The following is a 13,918-nucleotide window of genomic DNA, read 5'->3' on the forward strand; positions in this document are numbered from 1 at the left end:
AATCTTCCTGGTTAGCTCGTCGTTCTCTTTTTCCCAGCTGCTGGATCAGATCAGAGATTGTGAGTAAAACCTGCTCCTGCTGCCGGGTGATCTCACTCAGGACTCGCTTCTCTAGGTCTTCCAGCTGTTTCCTGATGTCCCTAATCAGGGCAGTGAGTCTCTCTGTTACACCAGCTGCTTTCTCTTGCACCCCTCTCCTGTGCTTCTGCAGACTCTGGACTCTTTTTTCAGTCTCCTCTCTCTTTGTGGTCAGTTTCTGCAGAACATTTCTCAGTTTCTTTTTCTTCTTCTCAGAAGCCTCATTCAGCAGCTCGACCTGGTGTCCCCTGTGCTCTCCGGCCAGGGAGCAGGACACACAGATACAGGCAGCATCCTCAGTGCAGTAACATAATAGGAGCATCTTGTGGGTGGAGCATTTTCTGTTACCCCAGGAAGTGATTGCACGCGCAGTGACATCAGTGAGGACAAGGAACGGGACATGGCTAGTTTGGTATCCAACCTTGTGCAAATGGGGAGTTTGCGGTTGTGCAAATGGACTGTTTGCGGTTGTTTGCGGTGTGTTAAATGGGGAGTTTGGTCTGTCACTGTGAAGCGGGCATAACCCTTACACTACATGAATGATACAACATCATACCTGATGTTTTAAAGCACGTTATTCCAAACAATTTAGGAATTTTAGGTGATTTATGCCCTTTATGGATTAAAAACAGACTCTGCATCAACTATGTAATTTTCCATGGGAGTTTTGCCATGGATCCCCCTCCGGCATGCCACAGTCCAGGTGTTAGTCCCCTTGAAACAACTTTTCCATCACTTTTGTGGCCAGAAAGAGTCCCTGTGGGTTTTAAAATTTGCCTGCCTATTGAAGTCAATGACGGTTCGCCCGGTTCGCTTTTGTGGAACTTTTGTGGAAGTTTTAGGTTCGCGACATCACTATCTGCGATACCACTCTGAAATTCATACATGTGTATGCAGGCTTCCCGGGGAGTGCACATGATTCCTACATCCTGCGCCAGACCTCCTTATTCCATATTAACAAAAAATTACCAATGGCACTACTTCTATGTAATAGACCTATTTGTATCTTTAATTATGCCACTATAATACGGCTAGGTGTGGGTGCTTAGTGTATGAATATGAATACTTAAATTTACAAGAGAAAAGCATACACATAGACAGCACTCCTAGGTCAAATTGCAAGTCAGTTGCGAATAACACTCACTTAGTTGCTAATCCAAGGTTGGAATGTTGGAATAGGAATGGACACTAAATTTAAAATATAACTTTTATTGGGTTCAAAAATTAAAATAGGAAAAATTAATTTAAAAAAAATAATTTTTCCTATTTTAATTTTTGAACCCAATAAAAGTTATATTTTAAATTTAGTGTCCATTCCTATTCCCGCATTCCAACCTTGGATTAGCAACTAAGTGAGTGTTATTCGCAACTGACTTGCAATTTGACCTAGGAGTGCTGTCTATGTGTATGCTTTTCTCTTGTAAATTTAAGTACTCCTTATTCCATATGTTTGAAAATGGAACACTCTCTGGAGGATGGCTGCTTGGTGAATACCTTCATTCTGTCTGTATATTTCTACTAAAGGGACACTAAACACAAATTAATTATCTCATGTTTCAGATAGAGAATACAATGTTAAACAGCATTACAATTCACTTCTATTATCTCATTTGATTTATTCTTTAGATATCCTTTGTTGAAAAAATAGCAATGCACATAGATGAGCCAATCATATGAGGCTTCTATGTGCAGCCACCAATCAGCAGCTAATGAGCATATCTAATATGCTTGTCAGCAAATGTTATCTAGAGAATGGAGCAAATGATCTAATAGAATTAAATTATAAAGTTGCTGAAAATTGCAGGTTCTTTTTAAAGGGACAGTCTAGTATAAATTACACTTTCCTAATATGTTTGTCAGCAAATGTTATCTAGAGAATGGAGCAAATGATCTAATAGAAGTAAATTATAAAGTTGCTGAAAATTGCAGGTTCTTTTTAAAGGGACAGTCTAGTATAAATTACACTTTCCTAATATGCTTGTCAGCAAATGTTATCTAGAGAATGGAGCAAATGATCTAATAGAAGTAAATTATAAAGTTGCTGAAATTGCAGGTTCTTTTAAAAGGGACAGTCTAGTATAAATTACACTTTCATTATTCAGATAGGACTTTTAATTTTAATCAACTCTCCAATTTACTTCCATTAACAAAATGTGCACAGTATTTTTATATTTTAACTTTTTGAGTCACCAGCTCCTACTGAGCATGTGCAAGAATAAGTGTGTATGCATTTGTGAATGGCTGATGGCTGTCACATGGTACAGGGGGAGTTGAAAAATACATAACTTTTTAAATTGTCATAAAAAAAAAAATTGGATTTTAGACTAAGTGCTATTGTATTGTCTTGTTATCTTGCATTTGTTGATTATGAAAATCTACTGTGTTGACTGGTCCTTTAAAATAGAATTTTGGTCTAGACTAATCGTGGCATAAAAGTAGATTGCTTACTATATAATGCTAAACAGTGCCAAATCACTTGTCCCCAAAAACTGGAAATCCATTGTAGTGCCCACACTCTCTGATTGGAATAACCTCACAAGTAGACACTTGCAGCTAGAACGCTTCAGATATTTGAGGGAGGACAAAATTGAGATACACGAATACATGCTAGAACTCTGGAAACACGTGTGTTCTTAAAACACTGAAGCAACATAGCTCATCAACCGATCTGAAGCCCATACTCTGGCAACAAACATATCCATTCCTCTTCCCTTTTCTCCCCCTCCCCTTTTTTTTTTTTTTTTTTTTTTGTCTCTCCCTCTCCTTCCTCCCCCCTCCTCCCTCCTTCTTCTTCCCTTTCTTCTTCTCTCTCATTTCCTACTCTTACACACAACTGACTGTTATGTGCTAAGGATTTGGCGCATAGCAGGATATGAGCATAAGGAAAGGTGTGAGTTAAAACACCATTCATTAACAATAAGCAATTTATTATCAACCATATTTGTTATTGAGAATGTTAAGATATTGACATTTGTCTTTCACTATATAATTGCATTCTCATTTTATATTTCTGTACTGTTTTTTTGGAACTTGAATAAAGCTTTGAAACTTTAAAAAAATAAATAAATAAATAAATAAATAAATAAATAACATAAGCAATTATTGATGTGTATATAGAAAGCCTCATTTCCATCTGTCCTGGATTAAAAAGGGTTATTTGTTACCAAAAAAAATAAAAAATAAATAAAAAGTACCAAAATCAGAAAATGTATGCTAAGTATAATGTATTCTTTGATGAATTAATCAAATTATCTATTTTGTATACATTAATACTGTAATTCTTATATCCCATCCTATGAACTAACTTTCACCGTGATACAATTCTTTTAATCCTGTGTCCAATTTTCTATATTACAATGTGATATTACAACCACGTTATTTTGGGAATAAAACACTATAATAATTTAAAAAAAAAAAGTAGATTGCTTACAATGCACAAATTTAATGTTTTGGTTAAATATATCTTTTAAATGAAATCCATGTTATGTCCCTTTAAGCACATGATGTACCTGTAGTAATCAGAATCCATATGTTACATGACAGGTGACGCAGGGTACGGCTGCAGACCATGGCTATTAACCCCCTTGGTGCACCCCCTTACAGAGCCACAACTCAGGTACCAGGAGGCCCACATAAGAACAAGGAATGTAATCGAAAGGAGCTTTGGCCTATTAAAAACCAGGCTCAGGTGTCTGGATGTTACAGGCGGAACACTACAATATAACCCCAACAAAGTGTGTTCCATTGTCAATGCTTGTTTTATTCTACACAACATTGCTGTGGACACACGTTTGTTGGGAGACATTGACCCAGAGCAGCAGCAGCAGCTGGTTCCTGTACCTGAGTATGTGGACAGGGGGACACTGAGGGGGAATTAAGTGAGGGATTATGTCATCCGGGAATACTTCACCTGTAAGTTACTTGTTCATAAGTACAGTAAAGACATCCTCACACTACACACTCACTCCCACTTCATTCACACACAATCACAACCAAACACTCAGCCTTTCACACTGTAAAAGATAAATAAAATGTGTAAGGTGTTATAAAAAAAAAAAGTTGTGTATTTTGTATATGTGTGTATGCAAAATGTGTGCAATATGTAAAAAAGTGACAGTAAATGTACAAGCTTAACAAATCCACCAAATCCGACCTAACTAAATATATGCAATGCGCCTCTCTCTCTACTCTAACCACTTTATCTTACTCACTGTAGTGTGCTGTAGCTCCAAGAACCAACCAAACACACTAAAGAAAATGGCGGCTGCGCAGGGGTTTATGTATGATTTTTGAATGGCGTAATTACGTGGTGCATCTTTTAGAACTGGCGGTTATTTTTTACGATTCATAGCCTAATTTGCATAAAATTACACTATATTAAGACTTTACGTGAACAAAATACTGGCGTAAGTACTTGCGCCGACTAAAATGTGTATTTGCGCACATTTTAGCTGATCGCCGTTTTTTGCTACTTACGCCAGTTTAGCATCTGACGGCGCAGTATATTGGATAGCTCGAGTTGTGAGGTGAAATTACGGGTGTCGCGGGTTCCCTCGCTTGGGCCGAAAACTACGACGGATATTGGATCGCGCCCAAGAAGTGAGCGTTGAGCAAAATTTTGCTCATTAACGCACTCCAATACCAGCACTGCTTAAGTCAGCGGTGAGCTGGTCGTACGTGCTCGTGTACGATTTCCCCTGCGGCTTAAGTCAGCAGTGAGCTGGTCGTACGTGCTCGTGCACGATTTCCCCATAGGAATCAACGGGGAGAGCCGGCTGAGAAAGAGTCTAACACCTGCAAAAAAACATTGTAAAACTTACTAACGCAGCCCCATTGATTCCTATGGGGAAAGAAAATTTATGTTTACACCTAACACCCTAACATGAACCCCGAGTCTAAACACCCCTAATCTTACACTTATTAACGCTATTCTGCCGCCCCCGACATCGCCGCCACCTACATTATATTTATTAACCCCTAATCTGCTGCTCCGGACACCGCCGCCACCTACATTATATGTATTAACCCCTAATCTGCTGCCCCCAACATCGCCGACATCTGCATTATATTTATTAACCTCTAATCTGCCACCCCCAATGTTGCCACAACCTACCTACACTTATTAGCCCCTAATCTGCTGCCCCAACGTCGCTGCAACTATAATAAACATATTAAACCCTAAACCGTCGCACCCCCACGTTGCAAACATTAGTTAAATATTATTAACCCCTAATCTGCCGTCCCTAACATCGACGCCACCTACCTACATTTATTAACCCCTAATCTGCTGCCCCAATGTCGCCGCCACTATATTAAAGTTATTAACCCCTAAATCTAAGTCTAACCCTAAACCTAACACCCCCTAACTTAAATATAATTTAAATAAATCTAAAGAAAATTACTATCATTAACTACATTATTCCTATTTAAAACTAAATACTTACCTATAAAATAAACCCTAAGCTAGCTACAATATAACTAATAGTTACGTTGTAGCTATCTTAGGGTTTATTTTTATTTTACAGGCAAGTTTGTATTTATTTTAACTAGGTACAATAGTTATTAAATAGTTATTAACTATTTACTAACTACCTAGCTAAAATAAATACAAATTTACCTGCAAAATAAAACCTAACTTAAGTTACACTAACACCTAACACTACACTATAATTAAATAAATTAACTAAATTAAATACAATTACCTATATTAAATTAAATTAGCTAAAGTACAAACCCCCCCCCACTAAATTACAGAAAATAATAAGCAAATTAAAAGATATTAAAACTAATTACACCTAATCTAATAGCCCTATCAAAATAAAAAAGCCCCCCCCAAATAAAAAATAAAACCCTAGCCTAAACTAAACTAGAGTAAAGAGACCCTCAGCACTTGAGCGTACATCCACGTTAACCAGAAGTAGAAGCCCCTCAGGGAGCATTTGATGAAAAGGTTCTGAAACCACCCGGAGTGCCATAGCAAGTAGCGGTGGATGAAGCCGCAAAGGTCATGCACAAGAAACAGGAAGCAGGCACTGCACATAGACCCCAAAAATAAAATTTCAAAATCTTTAATGGTATAAATAAAAAGATCCACAAGCAGACATTATAGGACAGTGTGGGCAGACAGTCTGACGTGTTTTGCGCACCCTAGTGGCGCTTACTCATAGACTCAATAGGATTGAGCTCGCATTCTATTGGCTGTTCCAATCAGCCAATAGGATTGAGCTCACATTCTATTGGCTGTTCCAATCAGCCAATAGAATGCGAGCTCAATCCTATTGGCTGATTGGATAAGCCAATAGGATTGAACTTCAATCCTATTGGCTGATTGCATCAGCCAATAGGATTTTTTCTAACTTAATTCCGATTGGCTGATAGAATTCTTTCAGCCAATCGGAATCTAAGGTACGCCATCTTGGATGACGTCACTTAAAGGTACCTTCATTCGTCTTTAGTCGTCGGATGAATAGGATTCTCCGCGTCGGATGTCTTGAAGATGGACCCGCTCCGCGCCGGATGAAGATAGAAGATGCCGTCTGGATGAAGACTTCTGCCCGTCTGGAGGACCACTTCGCCTGGCTTGGTTGAAGACTTCTACCGATAAGTCGATCTTCAGGGGTTTAGTGTTAGGTTTTTTTAAGGGTGTATTGGGTGGGTTTTATTTTTAGGTTAGTGTTTGGGCTTGCTAAAGAGCTAACTGCCCTTTTAAGGGCAATGCCAATCCAAATGCCCTTTTCAGGGCAATGGGGAGCTTAAAGCAGCATGCAGTTTTAAGCAACTTTCTAATTTACTCCTAGTATCAATGTTTCTTCATTCTCTTGATATCTTTATTTGAAAAAAAGGCATCTAAGAATTATTTAGGTAATTATAGTAATTTACTTTAGATTTAATCAAATTATATTTAAATTAGGGGTTGTCAGGGTTTAGGGGTTAATGCATTTAGTATAGTGGCGGCGACGTTGGGGGCGGCAGATTAGGGGTTAATAAATGTAGGTAGGTGGCATCGATATTAGGGACAGCAGATTAGGGGTTAATAATATTTAACTAATGTTTGCGAGGCGGAAGTGCTGCGGTTTAGGGGTTAATATGTTTATTATAGTGGCGGCGACATTGGGGGTGGCAGATTAGGGGATAATAAGTGTAGGTAGGTGGCGGTGACATTGGGGGCGGCAGATTAGGGGTTAATAAGTATAATGTAGGTGGGGCGGTGTCCGGAGCGGCAGATTAGGGGTTAATAAGTATAATATAGGTATCGGCGATGTCGGGGGGGGCAGATTAGCGGTAAATAAGTGTAAGATTAGTGGTGTTTAGACTCGGGGTTCATGTTAGGGTGTTAGGTGTAGACATACATTTTCTTTCCCCATAGGAATCAATGGGGCTGCGTTAGCGAGTTTTACGCTGCTTTTTTGCAGGTGTAAGACTTTTTCTCAGCCAGCTCTCCCCGTTGATTCCTATGGGGAAATTGTGCACAAGCACGTACGACCAGCTCACCACTGACTTAAGCATTGCTGGTATTGGAGTGCGGTAATGAACAAAATTTTGCTTGACTCTCACTTCTTGCCTTTTAACGATGGGTTTGTAAAAACCTGTAATACCAGCGCTGTAGGTAAGTGAGCGGTGAGGGAAACTGCTCGTTAGCACCGCACAGCTAAAAATGAAAAACTCGTAATCTAGCCGAAAAGTAGTAAAAAAATACATGAGTTAAAAAAACACATATAGCTCCATTTTTAACTGCATTTAAGTCCTCTGCCACCTAAGTAATTGTAGACTTAAATCATCCCTTATGCGACCTCGATAGCCCTGAATGTAGATTGACAGGTTCCCTGGCTTGAAAACTTGTCAACCCACTTTTTAATTAAATGGATGCCATTATCAAAAATTAAGCTTAATGCAGAAGAAAGTTGTAATAGCATACTCAATACAAATAAAACTTGTCTAAAATAACGTGTTAGCATTACATTTATATTGATTTTGCGCACAAATTTACTTTTTGTCTTAGTTTAAAGTATACTTCCAGATGTGTTATTTTTACCAACAGCCATGTTAACAGCTAACAGCTGGTCAAAAACAATTACCACCAATGGCAAATCGGCTCTTGGGCCTAATGTATTAAGCAGTGGATGCTGCTTTTTTCCCCCCGAGTGACAGGTTCGCTCTTGCGAGCCTGCTTTCAGCAATTTAAAAAGCAGCAGTCAGATAATTACTCTCTTTACCACTTCTGAAGAGAGGGCCTCCTCTTACGTGATTGGTCAAGCAACAAAAGGAGGCAGCGTTGAACAAACAAGTACTTGTGTAATGGTACATTGAAGCAGTAGATGTACAGTGTGAGCTACCCGTTCACTATGAACGCAAGTGGACGCGTTACTATGTTTTATTTTATTTTTAATAATTACCACTTTCCCTTACTGCTTTTAAAACAATTCTTAACTTTATGGGGTCGATTTATCAAAGGCTTCACAAGCCTTTTGACCTCCTACACTGCAGGTTCTCACAAAAGAACCTGCAGTCTGTATTCAACAAGCAGCGTTCATCAGACTGCTGCTTCCCTAAGGTGGTGAATTTCAATCTACCAGGTTTTGTGCGACCAGGGAGATTGACAGCTCTTGCCTGTGCGTGATAGGCTTTGTGTGGACATGGGGCAGGATAGCAGTGGAATTCAGCACGCCAGAGGCGAGCTGCGGTTGACAGGGGTGCGAATGTGCGCCTCTCATCCGCAGCTTGATAAATCAACCCCTATAAATCCACTCTTGTTTAAGCTTATCAGACAAGTTTTTAACCTTTAGCCAGAAAGTATTACTTATCTTCTGATTTACTAACAAATGCTGGAAAATTGTCACGCCGCTCCTCGGCACTCCTCGGCTCCTCTAGCTGCCCCATCCTGTTGCTATGGCCGTTGCCATGGACGCGACTGTTCCTGTGTCATTTCCCTCTGATGCTGGTCTGTGAGTCCTCTTGGCGCAAATCTGCACCTATGTAAGTACCTGCGTTACTTAGCTTCAGTGCCCAAGTATAGGTTAGTCTTGTGCTTCCTGGGTGCTATTATTCTGAACTGCTGTTACTTTGATTGCCTTATTGTTACTGAACTCTGCTTGTCTGACCACTCTGCTGCTTAACCCTTGAATTGCTGGATTGCCATATTGTTACTGAACTCTGCTTGCCTGACCAATCTGCTGCTTAATCCTTGAATTGCTGGATTGCCTTTTGTTGCTGACCTCTGCCTGTTCCTGACCATTCTACTGGTTTACCGCTGAACTGTTAAACTGCTGGATGGCCTTTCTATTGCCAAACTCTGCCTGTCCCTGACCATTCTCTGCCGCCAGCAGGGTATTGCCATGAAGGACTACCCTGTCAACCGTGAGTACTGCTTAACTCATTTCTTTAACTCACTTTGTTCTGGGATATTTCCTTATCCTTCCACTTGATTCAGGGATAAGAAGACTATTGGCCAAGTTTAGTCTGATAGGGAAATATCCCACGAGCATTACAAAAATATTTGATATCACATTTTAAAAATATAAAATAAAACTTTATTGCATTAGCACTCCTTAAGTTATTTAATCTTTAATATTTTACAAACATGGAGGTTTAGTCTGTATCAAAAAGTTCAAACACTACTATAATAAAAATAAAACGTTTTTTATATCATTTTGCTACTATTATTGAAAGAATTATTGAAACTGAAAAACATTGCAGTTCTGGTAAATCTTATATAGATAAATGTGTATAATATAAGTTGGAATTATTATTATATGAAAGAACATTAAATTATGTCTTTATTCTTTAGCTCAGAAACCATGGAAATTTTGCTGATGTGTTCAGATCCACAGCTGGCAAATTGCAAAAAAAAAAGTATACTTGACAGATGGTTTTTCTTTTCAAGAGACATATTTATGAAGGCTCAACAAACTCTTCAGAATTATGTTCTAAGAAATAAAAATCGTATGTCTGTATGCTTTTTATAATAAACGTTGGTGCTGTTTTTAGCTGTATTATTATTGTAAAAAATATATGACACTATATTATCTATCTATGTCTCTCTCTCTCTCTCTCTCTCTCTCTGTCTCTCTCTCTCTCTCTCTATATATATATATATATATATATATATATATATATATATATATATATATATACATACACAGAGAGAAGCACACTCACAGGAATGAACATCCGGCTATGGCGATTTACCACCTAGGCGCAGCTTCTTTTAGCCCAGTAATGCTTTTCACAGAGTCAGTCCAGTGCCAAAATACCAGGCAATTCTTCTATGAACAAGGAACACAGCAACCCCAGACGATTGTTTCGGCCTTCATTGGGCCTCATCATCCTTTGAATATACACAAGGGAACGTAGTAGAACAAATTGATATCCACATGTGAATTTAAACCTAGTGAAGATCTAGTATTCAAATTCACATATGGATACCAATTTGTTCTATTAAGTTCCCTTGTATATAATCAAATATGGTGGGTTATACTATACAAGAACAAATTTTATGCCAAAATATGAATTTTCAATGGATTAATATTCACTTAAATGCTTTAATTATTATTATTTGACTTACGTAGGTTAGCATTTATACTTTAAATTATGAATTGGTGTATATATATTAAATGTGTATATTGTTGTATAATCATAGCTTATGCTTTATGCTTTTTGAATTTCTGATCTTTTGATCTGTAAACTTAAAAAGGTGCTTCTCATTTTGTGTGGGGTATACCCTTTAAGAAAATTAGGAATGTCTTTCATTCAAAGTGTATTTAAGGATGTTTGTTTAGAGTAGAAGCATACAGCTGGTGAGCAAGGGCTAGGTGGAGCCCGAAACGCGTACAGCTATGTGTTCACTTAAGGGTTACTACTATTGTTTGGTTTTACCAGATCCTATGATTCTACTGGCCGCAAATTGGATTTTCTATTTCTGAGTGCGGAGTTTCCTTTCTTCTATTGAATATTTCACTGCTTGGACCGAGGCGGTCTCCTTGCACCGATCACTTGACTACCCTCTTAGAACGTGTGCCAAAGCTGAAGAGCGCAATAGGTTAGGAGCTGAGGTCTGAGCGCTGCGGGTTAGAGTTTACCCTATATATGTATATGTACAAATAAATATATCTATGTGTGCGTGTCTATATATGTGTATACATGTATATTTATGTGCTTATATGTGTAACTAATAAGACTGCTGCTCCTTAACCTATCTGCCACCTAAAAGTCATCCACCAAAAGCATTATAATAAGAGAAAATGTGCCACCACAGAGACATTGCAAAGAACAGGATGACCATCCAACATTAATGACAGGAAAGAAGAGAAATCAAACAGACTACCAACAGCAACACTCAAAGAGCTACAGGAATTTCTTGCTGGCACCATTTACTCCTTGCATGACCATATATTTCTCATATTCTGCATGTCTGGGGTAGGGTGGCAAGAAGGAATCCCTTTCTTACAAAAAAATAAACATCCAAGCCTTTCTGAATTCATTCAGTCAATTTAAACTGTTGGGAAATGTAATATGTAGTCTGACGAGACAAAGGTTTAACACCATACCGACTTTAAAGCATTGGTGGTGGTAGCATCATGCTTTAGGGATGCTTCTCTTTAGCTGGGTCAGGGGCTTTTGTAAAGATAGTTAAGATAATAAATATCTTCATACATCAAGATATTTGGCACAAAAACTGCTTTCCTGAAGCTGTAGATGATCTTCACATTCCAACATAAAAATAACCCAAAGCACACATTCAAGTCGACTATGGTGTGGCTTCTGAAAAGGAAAATCAAAGTCTTGGAATAGCCCAGTCAGAGTAAAGACCTCAAACCCACCAAAAACCTTTTGAATTACCTAAAGAAAGCTGGACATGGGAGATCCCCTTTAAATTTGAAGGAATTTTAACTTATTTTGCAAAGAAGAGTGAGATAAAGTTCTAAAGTCTAGGAACTAGATTACAAGTGGGGCAATGCATTATTGCCCGTTTGTGGGAGCAAGATGATTAACCAGGCATTACAAGAAAATACAGATCTCTTGTTAATGACCCCCCAATACTGTCTACTTTTGTTTATTAAAAATGACCCCAAAATACTGTCTAGTGTAGCTTATTAAAAAATAAAGATGGCCGCATCTTTATTTTTTTTATAAAGTTACTGCACAATTCTTTATTTTGGAGTTAAAGTTGGTGGGAGTGGGGTGGCACTGAAAAGTGCCTTTACATTGCGGTCTATGCTTATATACATATATATTTATGTGTTAATATGTGTATATAACGTTAACTTCTTGGATATAACATTAAAAGGTGAGAAAGAGGGCCACATTGAAACTAATATTTACAGGAATCCAATCTCCGTTAACTCTGTCCTCCATGTTAGTAGCTGCCACCAAAAAGTTTTACCATATGCCATAGCAAAAGGGCAATTGATAAGGGTCAAAAGAAATTGTTTGAGTGATAAATTATATCAAGAACAAAAAAATGACATGATAGATCGCTTGGGAAAGAGAGGTTATTCTAGGAGAGTGATAACATGAGCCAGCAGTTAAGTACAGGTTATGGTCAGAAAGACACTTTTATCTAAAAGACCAGAGGATAATTCCAGAAATTATAGCAGAGTGGTGACCTTTGTTACAGACTACAACTCTGAACATAACCAGATGTGTAATATTATGAAGAAGCATTTTAAACTACTGATAGCTGAAGATAGGCTAGTATATTGTGTGTCAAATGGAGTAAGGTGTTCTTATCAGATAAATAAATCCTTGGCTAACTATCTTTCACCCACAGTTTTTAATAAAACCCAAGACAGGACATGTTCTTGGTTAACCAGCTAGGGTATGTTTAGATGTGGAAACACTAGATGTAGAGCTTGTGAATATATAATAGTTTCTGATTCCTTTACATCTACTGTTACAAACCAAAGGTATGAAATGAACTATTGCTTGAATTGCACATCCAATTTTCTGATATACTTGATAACCTGTACACTATGTAAGGTTCAATATGGTGGCCTCAGGTCCAGAATAAGGGAACATCTGTCCACAATTAATGTTGGCAAATCGTTTTACCCTCTAGTGCAGCATTTTATGCAGGAAAATTACAAAGATCTCATAAGCTTCAGATGGCAAGCCATAGATAAAGCACAACACCCAGAACATGGAAGAGATAGGCAGAGGCTTTTAGATAAAAGAGAAATGATATTGATCTTTAAATTGTCCACTAGGGTGCCCCTAGGCTTGAATGCAGAGTATGATTTGATTAATTAATTAATTATTGAGAATAAACTCAGAAAAGTATATATTTAAATGTTAAAATCAGTACATAGTACTGAACATCAATATTGATTATTATAATTTTACATTTATCTCATATAATGTGTTAGGGGTGACTTGTGTGTTAAGGTCTCATACAATAGACAGTTGGCTTAAGAGAAGATGATCATCACTTTTGCATGTAAACTTAAGACGTGCATGTACAATAATTGTAATATGCTAAAATATTTTCTTGTCACCCTTCAATTGGTATATTCGTTATAGTGTATGCATTTAAATGATCCACAAAACAAGCATAGAGGATCGTAGTGACTAGTATTGCTTGAATTCTTGTGTAATATACTGGGGTAAATGATTATTTGAATATGTTAACTCTATTTGATTTGCTTTTTTCTATTAATCCACAATGATTAACATGTTGCCAGAATAGGAGTGAGCATAATTAAGTGTATGTATATATATATATTTACACTTAAGGCATTCAGCTATATGTTTTAACAAGGTGGTGTGTTACCTTTAACCAATGGGTGTTATAGTACACCCTTTTTAAGATGGTATGCATAGTATGCTTTAAACAGTTATGCATACG

This window comes from Bombina bombina, chromosome 2 (assembly GCF_027579735.1).
Source record: "Bombina bombina isolate aBomBom1 chromosome 2, aBomBom1.pri, whole genome shotgun sequence".
NCBI classification, from domain to species: domain Eukaryota; kingdom Metazoa; phylum Chordata; class Amphibia; order Anura; family Bombinatoridae; genus Bombina; species Bombina bombina.